The sequence below is a fragment of the Bos indicus genome, chromosome 3 (assembly GCF_029378745.1).
Source record: "Bos indicus isolate NIAB-ARS_2022 breed Sahiwal x Tharparkar chromosome 3, NIAB-ARS_B.indTharparkar_mat_pri_1.0, whole genome shotgun sequence".
In the NCBI taxonomy this organism is placed as follows: Eukaryota; Metazoa; Chordata; class Mammalia; order Artiodactyla; family Bovidae; genus Bos; species Bos indicus.
The window spans coordinates 27,698,314-27,715,591 of record NC_091762.1 but is presented as its reverse complement, the minus strand read 5'-3'; the positions used below and the strand labels follow the sequence as shown (position 1 = coordinate 27,715,591).

General features: G+C 42.6%; 1 protein-coding gene across 3 annotated transcripts in view; it reads left to right on the top strand.

The window, feature by feature from the left end:
• SLC22A15 (solute carrier family 22 member 15) overlaps window positions 1-17,278 on the top strand; it is a 110,756-nt gene that overhangs the window by 32,098 nt on the left and 61,380 nt on the right. The gene's annotated exons all lie outside the window — the stretch shown is intronic.

Below are 17,278 nucleotides of genomic sequence, written 5' to 3'. Positions count from 1 at the left end.
GTGCTTGGCTCTGTCTGGGAGGAGGGGCAGGAGTGTGGTGTGTGGGGCGCTGAGAGAGAAGACTCGCGGGGGGACCGTGGGGGACCGCACATGGTGCACACGGGTTGGGCTGAAAGCAAAGTAGATTCTCATCTCCCCCAGCTGCCTCTGACAGAGTAAATTCTAGGGGAGAGAGCAAACAATTGTAATGTTTGTATTGTGGCTGGCAAATTAAAAATATAAGAGTGCACAGGTTCAGAGTAGCAGGACGACTTAGTGTCCAGTGGTGAGTGGAGGTGTGTGGCCACTGATTTCTGTGGTCTTTCTCCAGTGGCATGTGACAGAGGCAGGGAGTCAGCCCACTTAGGAATCTGCCATGGTCTGGTCTTCTCTAAAGTGATGTGGCTATCAAGATATTTATATCTAGTTCATGAGGAGCCTGGCGAGTGGTCCCACACAAACATCACACAAGTACTACAGAAGTAGTAATGATTCCATTCAGCTTTCATAATTGTCAAGCCCCAGTAAACTTACAGGTGTCCTGATCTAACAAAAAATCATGAAGAATCAAATAAAATGAGCAACAACTCCTGTGCCGCTCTGCCATTCACCCGGATGCTCAGAACTCAGTGCCTGCTGCCCTGGTGTTCAGAGGGTCACCCCGTCTCTTTGCATGTGTCCACGCAGTACCAAGATGAGGCATGTTTGCTGCGTATTTTTAGTGCAGAATCTCCTGTTTTCCCTGAAGTCATTTATTTTGAGGTCCAAAGACAGTGTCCCCCATGCACCCTCATCTCCAGCCCTCAGAGTGTGTGAGTTCCCTGTGGGTTCACATGCTCCACTTTTGCCTTGGGCACCGCAGCCCTAGTCAGGTGGTGTTACAAATTTTGGAACAGGAGCAGGTGGTATGGGTGGTGTCCAGTGTTCTTGCCTCCTCTACCAGCATGACTAGAGTCAGCGGAGCAACAGCAGCAGGGGCAGAATGATGAGATGATGATCAGGAGGCAGCGGTGCCAGGAGGGATGGCGGTGGCGGCCACTCTTCAGCCAGTATCCTTTAGAAACTGCTGCTCTCTGCACTCACGCGAGGTTCATCCATAGTTACAGTGGTGGAGTGCAACCCCAGCCAAGCACTCCACATAAAGGCTTAACATTACTTTTTTTTCCTTGACTGCTGCTTGGCATGTGGGATCTTAGTTTCCCTCTTTAGCATTACTTTAGTTTTGATTACTACTCTAGTTTTTCAGTTATTCTTCCGAAACTCCAAAGTGATAATCTTAAAAGCAGCACCCAAACTTTGCCAGTAAGTTGGTAAATATCCTTGGTATACAATCTGTGTTTGTAGACAATATGTAGCACATATTGAAATTATTTGGTATAAAATGAGAGTTTAAAAAGCAAGTAGAGGGACTTCTTTGGTGGGCTAAGTCCAGTAGCTAAGACTCTGGGTTTCCAATGCAGTCCCCCACAGTTCAATCCCTGGTCAGGGAACTAGACCCCACATGCTGCAACTAAAGATCCTGCATGCTGCAACAAAGAACAAACATCCCGTGTGCCTCAACTGATACCTATAGCTCAGCCAAATAAATAAGTAAATAAAAATGTGAAAAAGTGTAAAGTCTTTTTGTCTTTTCATATAAAATACTTGAAAATAAATACCAAGGTAGAGTCTGCAGAACTCGAGTTTAAGGAGATTGTCTTATAAACACGCACTTGAAGACTCCTACCCTTATTACATTCAGGTCAGGCTTTGCAGAAGTTATTCATGGAGGATTTTGAGGAAGGGTGAATAAAAGGTTATGTAGATGTGATTAACTTGGTATTAATGCAAAAAAACCCCCCTCTAATCTAGGAGTCTTGACTACTTTAAAATGAGCTAATAGCCATTGGGGTGAATTTATGTAGCAAATTGCTGTCTGCTGTATTCAAATTATTCCCCGAGCTCTGACTCATTCAGAAAGCACCAAATATCACGGAGACACACAATTATCATGCTTAATTAATGTTTGCCACCAAAAAGAGTACGGTTGGAATCTTTAATATCATTGTAGATATTGAAGAACTGAAATTGACTGATTATTATCTGGAGATTAATATATTTTCCCCAAGCCATACCCTGGGGTCAAAAGACAGAGTGTTAAAACTATTGGAAAAATTCACTGCAATAATTGCTTTAGGGGCTAATTTTTTTTTAATGTCTTGCTTCCTTACGCCTGTACTACTGATTGTTATCGGCTACACACTTCACCCATTAAGTGGTAATTCAGAGTGACAACTACATTGAAATGAAGCAAGTTAGTTAATCACCATGAAACTGTTCCTGAACTACCCTGTCCAAGCACTCCCTAATCACAGGAGGCCCCTGAGGACCTGACTTTCTACTGAAGGGAGATTTTCCTGTGTACAGAGCCGTAAATATTATATTTTTGTGGGATATACAGGACAGCGGAGTGCTGAAGTTTGGTTAAAATTGTTACCAGAACGGTTCAGAATTTTTCTCAGCTGAGCCCTGGGGGATGTGCTATAGTGGTGCAGGGGAAGCCACTGTCTGATTCAGCCCCACAGCCTGGAAATACTGACAAGTGAGGAGCCAGTCTGGGTGGGGCTGTGGTGCTGGTAATCTGACTTCTTTGTTGTTCAGTTGCTAGGTTGTGTCCAACTCTTTGTGACCCCATGGACTGCACCACACCAGGCTTCCCTGTCCTTCACTATCTCCCAGAGTTTGCTCAAACTCATGTCCATTGAGTCAGCAATGCCATCCAATCATCTCATCCTTTGCCCCCTTCTCCTCCTGCCTTCAGTCTTTACGAGCATCAGTCTTTTCCAGTGAGTCAGCTCTTCGCATTAGGTGGCCAAAGTATTGGAGCTTCAGCATCAGTCCTTCCAGTGAATATTCAGGGTTGATTCCCTTTAGAATTGACTGGTTTGATCTCCTTGCAGTCCAAGGGACTCTCAAGAGTCTTCTCCAGCACCACAGTTCACAGCCTCAGTTCCTCGGTGCTCTTCTTTATGGTCCAGCTCTCACATCCATACATTACTGGAAAAAACATAGCTTTGACTCTATGGACCTTTGTCAGCAAAGTGATGTCTCTGCTTTTTAATACGATGTCTGACTTGGTTTCACCAAAGCAGGACTTTGGGTGACAGGAGCTCAATCAGTAACATGTGCCCAGTCTTGTTTGGCCGCCCAGTCTTGTTTGGCCACCCAGTCAGCCCATGGAAGCTGCTTTAGTCTTAGTTTTTCTTTATGGTCAGGCAGGCTGTGTCCCCAAGTAGCCATGGGTTCATTTTCCTTTCTGGGAAAGGCTACATTGGACTAGTGATCTCCTCTGGGCTAGTGAGTGAGTGTGCCTTTTGAAAGGGACACAGCAGCCAGGTGGTGGGGAGAGGGGCTTGAGTCCCTCTCTCTGTCCTGCTTAGGCCCCTGCCTGGCTTGTTGGCTCGTTGATGTTCTGTGTATTACATATGGCACTGTTCTTACGGCTGTGTGATCCTTGTGCTCCTCTCAGAGGGGTATCTGTGGACCAGGGAAAGTGCGTTCAGGGCCGTACTGCTTCAGTCCCTCGGGCATTGGGAAGTAGATGTTTCAGTGGCAGATTTTGCCTTGACAGCTTTTTCAGCCAGGTTTCCAGTACACTGCCATACTTACATTTCTCCTTAGCTTTCTTTCTCATTGATGTAGGGCTAAGCTGAAACCAGAATGTTCCATGTGTCAGATTGGTGCTAGGAGAAAAGAAAACCCCTCAAATCCCAAATCTGTCTCATACACCAAATCTTTTCTCGTACAAGAAAGCCATTCATTCAGTGGCTCCAAGGAAATGATGACAAGCTAGGTGGTTCCCCACTTGTCCATCAACTTACAACTTGATGCTTGAAGTCATGACTTTGAGATAGTGTATATGAAGATGCCTATAAGACTATAACATTTATGAAATAGTGTATACAAACTCCTATTATATAGATAATGCATCAGATACTTAATTTGTGCTGGTACTGTCAGTTAAGCACATGGGATGATATAACTATGCACTTAGGAGACTCACAGCATCATAGGAGAAAGACAAGTAAACCGGTAACTCACCACACATCCATCACGTGCTGAGTTGCTTCAGTCATGTCTGACTCTTTGCGACCCTATGGAACAGAAGCAAAAATAGGAAGGAGATGGCAGAAGGGCTAGAGTGGTCAGCCCTGTTCCTACAAGTCAGGCAGGACTTCCCAGGAGAGGAGGAAAGATGAATAGGAGCCCACCAGGAGACCAGGTGGGGTTGGGGGTGGGTACACGAGGCAGGGGCACAGCCCATTCTAAGGGTAGTCAGTTTCTCTAAGGTGGCAGGCTTCTCGGCAACAGTGGAGTGAGTAATGTTTGTTTTCTTTGGGGAGCTGTGCCCTCCCTGGGCACCTGCAATTCTCAGTCCTGCATTATTCATGTGTGGCTAATGCAGAGTCATTCATCCACTGATGGCCAAAGCAAGGAGGACCGGAAGGTCACAGCCTCCTCGGGGAGGTACATGACCCACGCTCCAGAAAGCTTAGGAGAAAGGGCTTTTGTTTACCATGCGCCGCCCCTTCCATTAGAGTGGTCTGTGGTTACAGCACGTTTCTCAACCCTTGTTTCATGAAATGTCACCAGACATTAGTGGGGGAAAGGGGCAGCTCAGGTCACAGGAGGAAACTGCTGCAGAGGCGGACAAACTCGTGACAGTGACAGCCAACGAGAAGTCGCTCCGAGCAGAGGCTGGTTGTGTGTCTAAAGATCCTTCTTGCTCTAAAGTCTTCCTAATGTGTGTAACCAATTTAAGAAATCTCTCTTATAATCGCATTCTAGGCCAGTGAGGAAGGTTAAGGCAGCACAGCACTATTCAGAGGAGGGAAGACAAGAAAGCAACCTGGGGATGGTTTGTTTGTATCCCTGAGGCTATACCAGGATGTCAGACAGTGTGTAAAGGATAAAAGTTCAGTTAAAAGTTAGAAATTTTATTAAGGATCTGTATTTAAAACATGCACTATAGAACGAGCTAAATCTACTCTTAAAAAAATAAATGAATAAACAAAACCAACTTGGAAGTTGATTTTAAAACGAGTTATTCCTATCTCCTCACTCCCAGCCTTCTTATCATTTCCCAAGTAGCCAGGCCACAGAACCTCCACTCCAAATTTGACATGCCATCTTCCTTCTACCTTTTCCCTCTCCTTTCTGCCAGCCCCTGGTGCTGTTACCCTAAGCCACAATGACCTGCTTATTTCTAGTATTCCTTCTAATGATCAGTTCATTTTTTCCATAGTTTCCTGAGTGGAACACATGCTAAAAAATAGCTTTCACCCAGCATGTTGTAATCTCTGTGCTTGTCGTTTAACACGCTCAAATACACCATTTTATCACTAGTTAGCTCCAGAATTCTAAAACTTGTAAGTAATTTGAGCATATAATGCTCAAGGAAGATTTTGAGGCAGGTGTCTTGGCATTAGGACTATAATCCATTGCCCTCTCTAATAAGATTGTGTCTGAGCTGCAGTTGGGTCATCTATAAAATGGAAATAGCAAATACCTATTTTAAAATGTGGTTATTTGAGATTAGAGGAAAATATTATATAAAAGTTGGATGGTTACTCATTATCTAGTTGTAAGCAGCATACCCCATTTGATACATCTTTTTTAATTGAGGTATAATTGACCTTCAACATTATAGTAGTTTCAAGTGTACAATGTAATGATTCAATATTTGTGCAATAATATTGTGAAAAGACAACCACAATAAGTCTAGCTTGCATCCCTCACCATATATAGTTATAAAAAAATTTGTTTCTTGTGATGAGAATTTTTAAGATCTGTTCTCAGCAACTTTCAAATATGCTGTCTAGCATTAACTATAGACATCATGCTGTATATTACATGATTATATTATATTAGTAAGTCCCATGACTTACCTATTTTATAACTGGAAGTTTGAGCTTTTTGACTCCCTTCACGCATTTTGTACCCCCCTCCTCTGCCCTCTCTGCAGCCACTAATTTGATCTCTGTACCTATGAGCTTTTTTTTCTGTTTTAGAGTCTTCATATAAATGAGATCATACAGTATTTGTCTATCTGTCTTTTTCTGTCTGACTTACTTCACTTAGCATAACACCTTCAGGTCCCATCCTGTTGTTGCAAATAGCAGAATTTCCTTCTTTCTCGTAACTAAATAATATTCACACACACACACACACATATATATATCTCAGATTTTCTTTATTGATGAATATTAGGTTGTTTCCATACCTTAGCTATTATAATAATGCTACAGTGAATATGAGGGTGCCTGTGTCATTTCTAGTTGGTGGTGGTTTAGTCACTAAGTCGTGTCTGACTCTTGTGACCCCATGGACCGTAGCCTGCCAGGCTCCTTTCTCCGTGGGATTTCTAGCTAGTGTTTTCACTTTCTTCAGAAAAATACTTAGAAGTAGAATTACTGGGTCATATGGCAGTACTGATTTTAATTTTTTGAAGAACCACCATACTGTTCTCCACAGTGACTGTACCAGTTTACATTCCCACCAACAGTGCATAAGGGCTCCCTTTTCTTCACATCCTCACCAGCACTTGTTTCTTGTCCTTTTGATAACAGCCTTTCCAACAGGTATAAGATGATACCTCATTGTGGTTTGATTTGCGTTTCTCTGATGATTAGTGATGCTGAGCACCTTTTAATATACCCATTGGCCGTCTATCTGTCTTCTTTGGAAATTTGGCAGATTGTCTGCCCAGTTTTTAATTGGATTGTTTGGGGGTTTTGCTATTAGGTTGTATGAGTTATTATATATTCTGGATATTAACCCTTTATCAGATATATGCTTTGCAAATAATTTCTCCTGTCCAGTATGTTGCTTTTCATTTTGTTGATTGTTTCCTTTGCTATGCAGAAGTTTTTTGGTTTGATATAGTCCAACTTGTTTATTTTTACTTTGGTTACTTTTGCTTTTGGTGTCAAATCCAAAAAATCATCACCAAGATCAATGTCCAGGAGCTTATTAACCCTGTTTTCTTCTAAGAGTTCTATGGTTTCAGGTCTTGTGTTCAAGTCTTTAATCTGTTTTGATTTTTTTTTTTAATCTTTGTATATGTTGTAAGATAGAGGTCCAGTTTCATTCTTTTGTATCTGGTTTTCTCAACATCATTTATGGAAGAGACTGTCCTTTCCCCATAAAACATTCTTGGTTCCTTTTTTGTAAATTACCTGACCATATACATGTGGATTTATTTCTGGGGTGTCATTCTGTTCCATTGATCTGTATGTCTGTGACATGTCTTTGATATATATTTTTATTACTCATATTAATTTTGTTTTTAGGATTATGTAAGCATGCAATCCATTTTAAAGGAATAATTTAGTTTTTGCAATTATATTTCTGCCATGTCAAAAAAACACGATTGATTTGCTTTGTGATGGTCCCTTAAGGCATAAGGTTTGATGATTTCAAGGGAATTTCTTAAAACATATTTTGTTACCACCTTTAAAACTTATCTCTAGTTCCATTCAATTTGAGGTTGATCTCATCCATGCTAATGGTATCAGATAATACTTGTTCACGGATGAGTCAGCCTAAGTATTTCCAGCTTGAACCTGTTCTCTTCTCTGAGGTCTCCACCTTGTCCAGACTGGCCTAGACCACTGCAGTGACCTTGACAGGTCTTTCCATACCTATGCTTACTATCATTCTTCCATTCTTTGAAGTGCAGCCAAATCAATTAAAAAAAATTATTTTCTTGAAATATAGTTGATTTACAAAGTTGTGTTAATTTCAGCTGTACAGCAAAGTGATTCAATATGAAGGAGAATATACATATTCTCCTTTACATTCTTTTCCATTATGGTTTTTCACAGGATATTGAATATAGTTCCCTGTGCCGTATACAGTAGGACCTCACCATTTATCCACTCTGTATGTAAATATTAGTTCAACTTTTCTTGACATACACTTATACTTTATCCCTTTTTGAAAGGTGCCATTCTCAGTCTCTAATCAGTAAGAATCCTAATATTAAACAAAAAACCTCCCAGATGCTTCCTTAATACCCATTCAGTGGTTACTGTCTCAACTCTTCACTTCTGTTTTCCTGCCTTTTTACCCTCTTTGAGAGCTGGAAGGCCTTGCATGCCACCTGGCCCCATACTCAAACCCATATTTACCATATTTTTGTTCCTTTCAAGGCACCTGCTGTTGGTGCCTATTCCCAATTGTGCCCAATTTTCTCTCAGGTCTGCTTTCTTTAGATGAGTGAATGATTGTACCAGTGCTGTTAATGCCAGGCCCCTTAAATCCTTTTTGAAAATACAGTGTTATTAACTTAACTCAATATAGTGATGGTGGTAAGCATATGAACAGAAATACAGATGTTGGTTATGAAATAAAAATAGATAGGTCAAACTGATGAACTGAAAATATCTTAATTTTACATTCTTCCTTTTCTGTATGATAAAAGAAAAGTAGATTTCCTGCCTTTTCAATTTGCAAGTGATTTTTCAATTTGAAATGAATTAGTATAGAAAGGAATATTCTGTAGCTTTAGAATTTGGCTTGTCATTAAAAATGAGAGGAGAGTCATCACTTATAATCTCTAGCCAATTAAGGGTTTGAGTGACTTATAAATTTATGATTTTTAAAATTTAAAGCCTCATAAAGAACACATTTTTCAAGAATGTCACAGTCATCATATTTAGGTTTCTTATAGTTTAGTTTCTGATACCCTGGTTTGGGTTTTGCCTTGGTACTAAGTATTGACCAAAGGGCAAGAAAATAACCTAGTAATTTAGTCTAACTTGGTGGGTGACCTCTTTGGTCGGTGGTAAAGAATCCGCCTGCCAGTGTAGGAAACATGGGTTCAAGCCCTGATCTGGGAAGATCCTGCCTGCCATAGAGCAGGTAAGCCCGTGTGCCGCAACCACTGAGCCTGTGCTCTAGAGCCCGGGAGCCGCAACCACGGAGCCTGTGCTCTAGAGCCCCGGAGCAACTGCTGGGCCCGCTACTGCAACTACTGAAGCCCGAGCATGCCAGAGCCTGTGCTCCGCAAGAGAAGCCAGTGCAACGAGAAAGCAAGCATCACAGCTAAAAGGTGCCCCCGCTCTCCACAGCTAGAGAAAGACTGCTCAGCAACACAGACCCAGCACAGCCGAAAATAAATAAACAAATAAATAAAACTGGAAAAATAGGTCATCTCCTGATAAATTTTCTCAAATGCTGTGAGGATCACTCTCCCAGTGTATTTTGTCTGCGCTTTGACAAAATAAAACTCTTTAGATTATATAGTAGGTATGTGATAAGCATGTAAACTATATTTGGAAAGGTTTTAATATTGAAAACAGGACAAAACATTCAAACCAAAATTGCGTAAGTTCAGGGGACAGGGAGTGTGGGAAACTGACTTGTAAACACACTATCCTAAGTACGTGCCTTGGCATTCCCGAGTCGGCCATCCCTAGTTCACCTAGATTTGTCAGTGGGTCTTCCAGGTTCCAGTCGTCACATTCTCTAATTTGCTTTTTAAAAATCGGGCAGTGCTTTTCAATTTTTCTATAGGTTCCTAACTGTTTTCCAGAGATGTAGGAAGATGCATTAGTCCAGCTGGCATTAACCTGAATAAAAATTACTAGAAATTACTTTGACAATTAGAACTAGCAGGCTGAGAATTAGAATTTGAAATTTCCTGGTGAAACATCCCTTGGGCCATGTCTTCCTAAAACTGCCATCCAATCTGATAGCTGTCTGGTGGCTGGAAGGTTAGTATTACAGCCTTTTTGATGAGTTTGAGAAGTTCTGCAAATATGGTTCACAGAATAGTTGGTGATGGAGCAGTCATGTTGGTCTTTCCTTATTGATTAAGTGCAAAACTGATCAATGCAAGTCTGAACCTCTTGGCCATATAAACAGAACAGCAGAATTGAAGTGCAGGATAATCAAAGCTAAACTTGCAGGCCAGATTTTAAAGGCATGAAAGCACCAAAACAAACACCAAGCATCTGAAAGACATAAAAGCACGTGTTTGAACACCAGGGTGTTAACAAGACCTGGTTGCACTTGTTTTTTATTGGCCGTTGTAAGAGAAGGGATATAGCCTGTGACACATACAGCCCTTTCTTCTCTAATAAACCAAGCTAATATTTAATATTTGATTCATTTTTCAACCTGAAAATTGTCCCCCTATGCATTCCTTGTAAGTTGAGAATTCTATCACAGAACGATTGTCCATACATCCAAAATAAATTAATTTTTCACAAAACAGAATTTCTCCTTCAAATTCCAAAACTTGTAGTCATTTTGTGTGAAGCTTTAAAATGTATTTACTCATTCCTTACAGATCCTTAAATCAGAGTTTCTTAACATCACTTCATTTTTTTTTGATCACTCAGGCCGTGCTTCCTGAAGTACTTGGTTAACTGGAGGTCTTGAAGAGGTTGAAGAATGCTTGGAGTAGGGGCACTGGAGGAAGTGGGTGGAAGTCTGGGGAAAGGTGGTCTGAGACTGGAATGTGCATAACCAAGAGTTTATAGGGGTGATGCTGTTGTTGAGGATGACATGGTCCAGATGAGTGGGTTAGGGGATTCTTAACCCAATTGCCTGTGAGAATCATCTGGAAAGCTTAAAAACATGCAGTGCCTCAGCTCTACCACAGTGTTGTCAGGGGTTCAGCTTTTGACCTCACCATCACTAACATGTGACCCTCTTCATCATGGATTCAGGTAGAGCGCCCGCTTTCTTTTCTTTTTCTTCTTTTTTGCATACACACGTTACCTTTTTAATTTTTAATTTTTAAATTATAGTTGATTTACACTGTTGTGTTAGTTTCAGGAATACCGCACAGTGATTCAGTTTTATATATACACACATATATATGGGCTTTCTAGGTGGTGCTACTGGTAAAGAACCCCCTGCCAGTGTAGGAGGCATAAGAGACATGGGTTTGATCTCCAGGTTGGGAAGATCTTTTTTAGATTATTTTCCCTTATAACAAAATGTTGAGTAGCATTCCCTGTGTTATACAGTGGGTCCTTGTTGGTTATCTGTTTCATATACAGTAGTGTATATATGTTAATCCCATCTTCCTAATTTATCCCTCCCCCTTCCCTGGCAGCTCAAACAGTAAAGAATCTGCCTGCAATGTGGGAGACCCGGGTTTTATCCCTGGTTCAGAAAGATCCCCTGGAAAAGGTCATGGCAACCTACTCCAGTATTTTTGCCTGGAAAATCCCATGGACAGAGGAGCCTGGTGGGCTACAATCCATGGAGTCGCAAAGATTTGTATACGATTGAGTGACTAACACTTCTTCTTCCCCTTTGGTAACCATAAGTTTGTTTTCTATGTATGTGGATCTATTTCTGTTCTGTAAATAAGTTCATTTGTATCTTTTTTTTTTTTTTTTTTTTAGATTCCACATATAAGTGACATCATATGGCATTTGTCTTTCTCTGTTTGACTTCACTTGGTATGATCATCTCTGGGTCCATCCATGTTGCTGCAAATGACATTATTTCATTCTTTCTTATGGTTGAGTAATATTCCATTGTATTTATATAACACATTTCCTTTATCTATTCATCTGTCAATGGACATTTAGGTTGCTTCCATGTCTTGGTTATTGTAAATAGTGCTGCAGTGAACACTGGGGTACATGTGTCTTCAAATTATGGTTTTCTCCAGATATATACCCACGAGTGGGATTGTGAAATAATATGGTTGCTGCTGCTGCTAAGTCGCTTCAGTCGTGTCTGACTCTGTGTGACCCCATAGACAGCAGCCCACCAGGCTCCCCCGTCCCTGGAATTCTCTAGGCAAGAACAGTGGAGTGGGTTGCCATTTCTTTCTCCAATGCATGAAAGTGAAAAGTGAAGTCACTCAGTCGCTCAGTCGTGTCCGACCCTTAGCATGGACTGCAGCCCACCAGGCTCCTCCGTCCATGGGATTTTCCAGGCAAGAGTACTGGAGTGGGGTGCCATTGCCTTCTCCGGGGATAATATGGTAACTCTCCTCTTTTTTTTTTTTTTAAGAGATCTAGCTTTCAAATAGACATTCTAAGTAGATTAGTGGAAATAAAGAAGAGACAGAGGATAGATCAGCCATCTCTTGAGACCATTTCCTGGACACAGCGACGTGATGCTTCCAATTATGTTTATTGTGCAGAACTTGATAGTGTGGCCATCCTGATTGTCAGGGAGATTGGGAAATTTAGCCTTTCTTCTGGGGAGCCATATGCCCAGCTAAGCATTCTCTTCCTGTGAAAGAAAAGAAGAATGGCTGTTTTAAAACAGGCTAGATTCTGTGCCCCCAAAAGCTAGTAGGTTACACAGTCTAATGATGTGGTCTTCAGACAAGCTGATAATTTTGGAGTTTGGTTATCTGCTCACACCTCAGGTTCTCAGGTCCTTGGGTAAAAAGGAAAAGCAGCCTCCAGTTGAGAGGGACCTGGTTCAGTGGGTGAATTTCCTCTGTGGACAATCAAAGTTCAGTAAGAGCAAGAACGGAAAGTACAGAGGAATTAAAGAAGTAGGGGATTTCCTGAAGGTGGGACATTATTTCGCCACCCACCATCCCGCTATGTCTTCCTTTTCTCCTTTTCTCAGCATAGATTTTGTTATTATAGTAAACAGTCCTTTGCAAATCCCCACAACTTCCTGGTGCCTCGTTCCCTGTGTAATACTTCTGGGAAACACCTTGACTCCTCCCCGCCTAGAACTCGAGTGTGCATTCACCGTGCCCTGTGACATTTCCTTTGAATGGGCCATGTCCCCTTCTGAGAAGGGCCTGCCTTCTTCCTCCTTAAACTTTAAGCTCCCCCTCCGCTCACACTCCCTTCAGCCGTCAACCTCACTTGATATTTCAGTGAAAAAGAACTGAAGCAATCCAGCAAGGTCCCTTTACTGCCTGCTTCTGAATCCACGTTCTGTCTTCCTCCCATTTGCATTGGAAGTTCCTCCCGTCTGTGAAAGGCTCCCTTCTCTACTTTGTGCCATCAAGACCCTTCCTTCTTGCTTTTCCTGGTTTGTTTCTCCTGAAGGTGGCGCCAGTGGTAAAGAACCTGTCTGCCAGTGCAGGAGACATGAAGAGATGTGGGTTCCGTCCCTGAGTCTGGAAGATCCCTGGAGGAGGGCATGGCAACCCACTCCAGTATTCATGCCTGGAGAATCCCACGGACAGAGGAGACTAGTGGGCTATAGTCCATGGGGTCACAAAGAGTCAGATGTGACTGAGCATACCCTCTCTACTTTGTACCTTCAAGCCCTTTCTTTCTTGCTTTTCCAAGTACTTTTCTCCTACAAGGATATCTTCGCTACTGTCTCTCATTAATGCATATACATGTCAAAAAATACACCAGTTATCTCTGACCCCCATCTACCTGTCCAAATACTGTCCTGTTTCCTTACTCTTCTTCACAGCAAAACTCATGGAACCCATTCTGTGTACATCTGCTGCCTGCAGTTCCTTAAACTTGTCTAGTTCTTCAACCTTCTCCAACCCAGCTGCCCTTAGCACTCTACTGAAATCGCTGTTCTTGAAGTGTCCATTTTGTTTCCAAATATAACTGCACACCCCTGTCCTCATCTTAACTTGACCTCTAAAGCAACATTGGATATACTTGATTACCCCCTTCCTCCTTCAGTCACGTCTCTTCTTGTAGTGATTGTGACACCACCCTCCCCTCTGTTTCTTGCTCTCTCTGACCCCCTACTGCTGCTGCTGCTGCTGCTGCTGCTGCTGCTGCGTCACTTCAGTCGTGTCCGACTCTGTGTGACCCCATAGACGGCAGCCCACCAGGCTCCCCCGTCCCTGGGATTCTCCAGGCAAGAACACTGGAGTGGGTTTCCATTTCCTTCTCCAATGCATGAAAGTGAAGAATGAAAGTGAATTTGTTCAGTCGTGTCCGACTCTTAGCGACCCCATGGACTGCAGCCGACCAGGCTCCTCCATCCGTGGGATTTTCCAGGCAAGAGTACTGGAGTGGGCTGCCATTGCCTTCTCCACTGACCCCTACTAGTAGTGAGTTTTAGTTCTCTTCTACTCAGCCACCAAATGTGGACGTGTACTGGGCTCCTGAGCCTCCTCCTTCATCTCTTTTTCATAAGCTCTCATTTCCTCTCCCTTGAGCTCAAGACACATCCAAATGCTTGATGAGCATTTCAGTATGAATGTTTTTATAGGCATCTCAGTCTCCATCTCATCCTCAAAATGTGTCTAAACAGAACTCTTACTTTCCCACTATGTACCTGATAACCCTTTTGCAGCTTCCTCTACCTCAAAATGTCACCACCACGTATATACAATGGAATATTACTCAGCCATAAAAGAAATGAGTTGGGTCATTTATTAGTGATGTGGATGAACCTAGACCCTGTTATACAGAGTGAAGTAGGTCAGAGAAAAACAAATATTGTATATTAACACATACATTTGGTACTGATGAACCTCTGTGGGACAGGAAAGAGACACAGATGTAGACAACGGACTTGTGGGCATAGTCGGGGAGGGAGGGTGGGACGAACTGAGGGGGTAGTGCCTACGTGCATCCACTGCCAGGTGTGCAACACACATCTAGTGAGAAGCTCTGTGTAACACAGGGAGCTCAGCTCCGTGCTCCGTGACCACCTAGAGGGGTGGGATGGGAGTGGAGGGAGGCTCGAGAGAGAGGGGATATATGCATACTTACAGCTGATTCACATTGTTGTACAGTAGAAACTAACCCAGCATTGTAAAGCAGTTGTCCTCCAATTTAAAAAATATATATCCTCAATATAAAAAAATAAAAATGAAAAAAATGTCACCACCATCTCCTGCATGGCTAAAGTTAAAAACTTGGGTTAAATCCTTCACTCTCCCTTTCTCTCCTCCCCGCTCCACATCTCACTCATCAACAAGTCCTGCTAGTTTTGCCTTCAAGATCCCTCCATGTTCACGTGATTCATGTAATTCCATCATTCTTGCTTTCATCCAAGCCACATCATCTCCTGGACTATTGTAGGAGGTTCCCTGCTCCCACTTTTCCTGTCGTATTATATTCTCTAAGTGTGAATGCTGAGCTTTAGAAATGTAAGTCCAGGAGTGCAACGTCTTCCCTGTGCCCTGGACTAAAATCCCAGCTCTTTACTGTGACTCAAGGGCCTGCATGACCTGATGCCTGCACAGCTCTCTGGTCTCATTACATCCCACCCTGCAAAAGGCACTCTGACAAGTCTTCAAGGACCTTATGTCCATTACACTTATCCTCATGTTCCCCAAACAGCTTTTTGGTGTTGATCACTTCCTCATCATCCAGGTCACAAATGTCACCTCCCCAGAGAAGCCTTCCTGGATACCTTATTTAAAGAGATTTTCTTCCAGCCTATCCCTATATGTTTACTTGTTTAATGTCTCACTCTACTAGAACTTGCACTCCATGAGGGCAGGGACCAAGTCTAGCTCATTTGCATCTGTATTCCCAGTGTTTAGTATAGTTTTATTAACCTCTATGCTATGCTAAGTCACTTCAGTCGTGTCCGACTCTGTGTGACCCCATAGACGGCAGCCCACCAGGCTCCCTGTCCCTGGGATTCTCCAAGCAAGAACACTGGAGTGGGTTGCCATTTCCTCTCCAATGCATGAAAGTGAAAAGTGAAAGTGGATTCGCTCAGTCGTGTCCGACTCTTAGCGACCCCATGGACTTCAGTCTATCAGGCTCCTCTGTCCATGGGATTTTCCAGGCAAGAGTACTGTAGTGGGGTGCCATTGCCTTCTCCATTATTAACCTCTAGTAAAAATTAATCAAATACTTATTAAATACTGGGATGAAAAAAAACCTGGAGTATAGTTCAGTTTTTGGTCATAGATCTTCCATCACTCTCTTATTTAAATTACGACTGCCACCAAGAGCAGTAACTGCCTGATTACTATTTTTAAGGGCAGTAGCAGCCTAGATTATTATTTCTAATCCATGAAGGGCTAGGAAAATAGTTAATTAATCTTGTTAAGAACTGCATGTGAAGGACAGAAGAACTCAGAAGTAGTAAAGCACAGAATTAGTGAGGGGCTTCATCCTTGTTTATTTTCCAGTGCCTAAATGTTTGTGTGTGTTGTTGTTGCCTAAAGATGTCTTGTCAAGATCTTTATCCATCTGGTCCTGCAGGAAATACAAGAGAAGGAGAGGAGTTAGATGTGCTTTGGGCCATAACAACTGATTGTCAAAGCGTGGGACAGGAGCAGTTTGAAGGATAGAAAAGGGACAAGTAAGAGGTGTCTCCATGCAAGTTTTTGAGAAGGGGCTTTGTTAAACTTGTCTTTGCTGAGCCCAGGAAAGGGGCTGTGGAGGGGAGAGATGAGCAGTCTCTTGGTTCTCTGAGGTCACATCTGAGACACAGGTTGGCTTTCATCTCTGTTAGCAAAGGTCACCGTAACACGTCACTAGCTAGGTCTAAAGATAATGGCATTTTAAGTAGAAGGTGATTGCTTTCTCTTTGAGCTTGTAAGTTTCCCTAATGGTAAAGAATCTGCCTGCAATGCAGGAGACCCAGGTTCAGTCCCTGGGTTGGGAAGATCCCTTGGAGAAGGAAATGGCAACCCACTCCAGTATTCTTGCCTGGGAAATCCCATGGACAGAGGAGCCTGGGGGGCTACAGTCCATAGGTCACAAAGAGTCAGACACGACTGAACAACTAAGACACACAGTACTCCAGGGATTCTTTTTTATTGTGGTAAAACATACATAGCATAAAGCATGTCATTTTAAAGTGTACAGTCGAGGGACATTAAATACATTCACATCTTTGTGCAAACATCACCACTATCCACCTCAACAACTCTGTCATTATCCCAAACTAACAGGTAATCCTCACTCTCCCAGCCCCTGGTAACCACTATGCTGCTTTGTCTCTGGGGATTTGATTAGTCCAGGTGAAGGAAAAACACTCCTCCAGTATCTCCTCTACTGGCAGCTACTTCCCTTCAGACACTTCTGCCAACAGATACGTGTGGGTGGGAGTTAGGGGGCAGGGTGGGGTTCCCACATCAGGCTGTTCTGCCATACCAGCAGGGTGTACTACAGTTTGGTTCAGGTCTGATACCATCTACCTGAGTTAACATCAGGTCTCACAGGTCAGGGTTCCATCCCACAGGACTGCCCCCTCTGCCCCCTTCAGACACCAGTCACAAGTTCAGGCTATTTCCTGTGCTTCTGATAAGCTGATTGTAAATCAGAGGGTCCTCTTACCTCCTCCTTTGGTTGGATTAATTTGCTAGGGAATTTCCCAGAACTCAAACATTTTATTTACTAGACTACTGATTTATTATAAAAAGCTG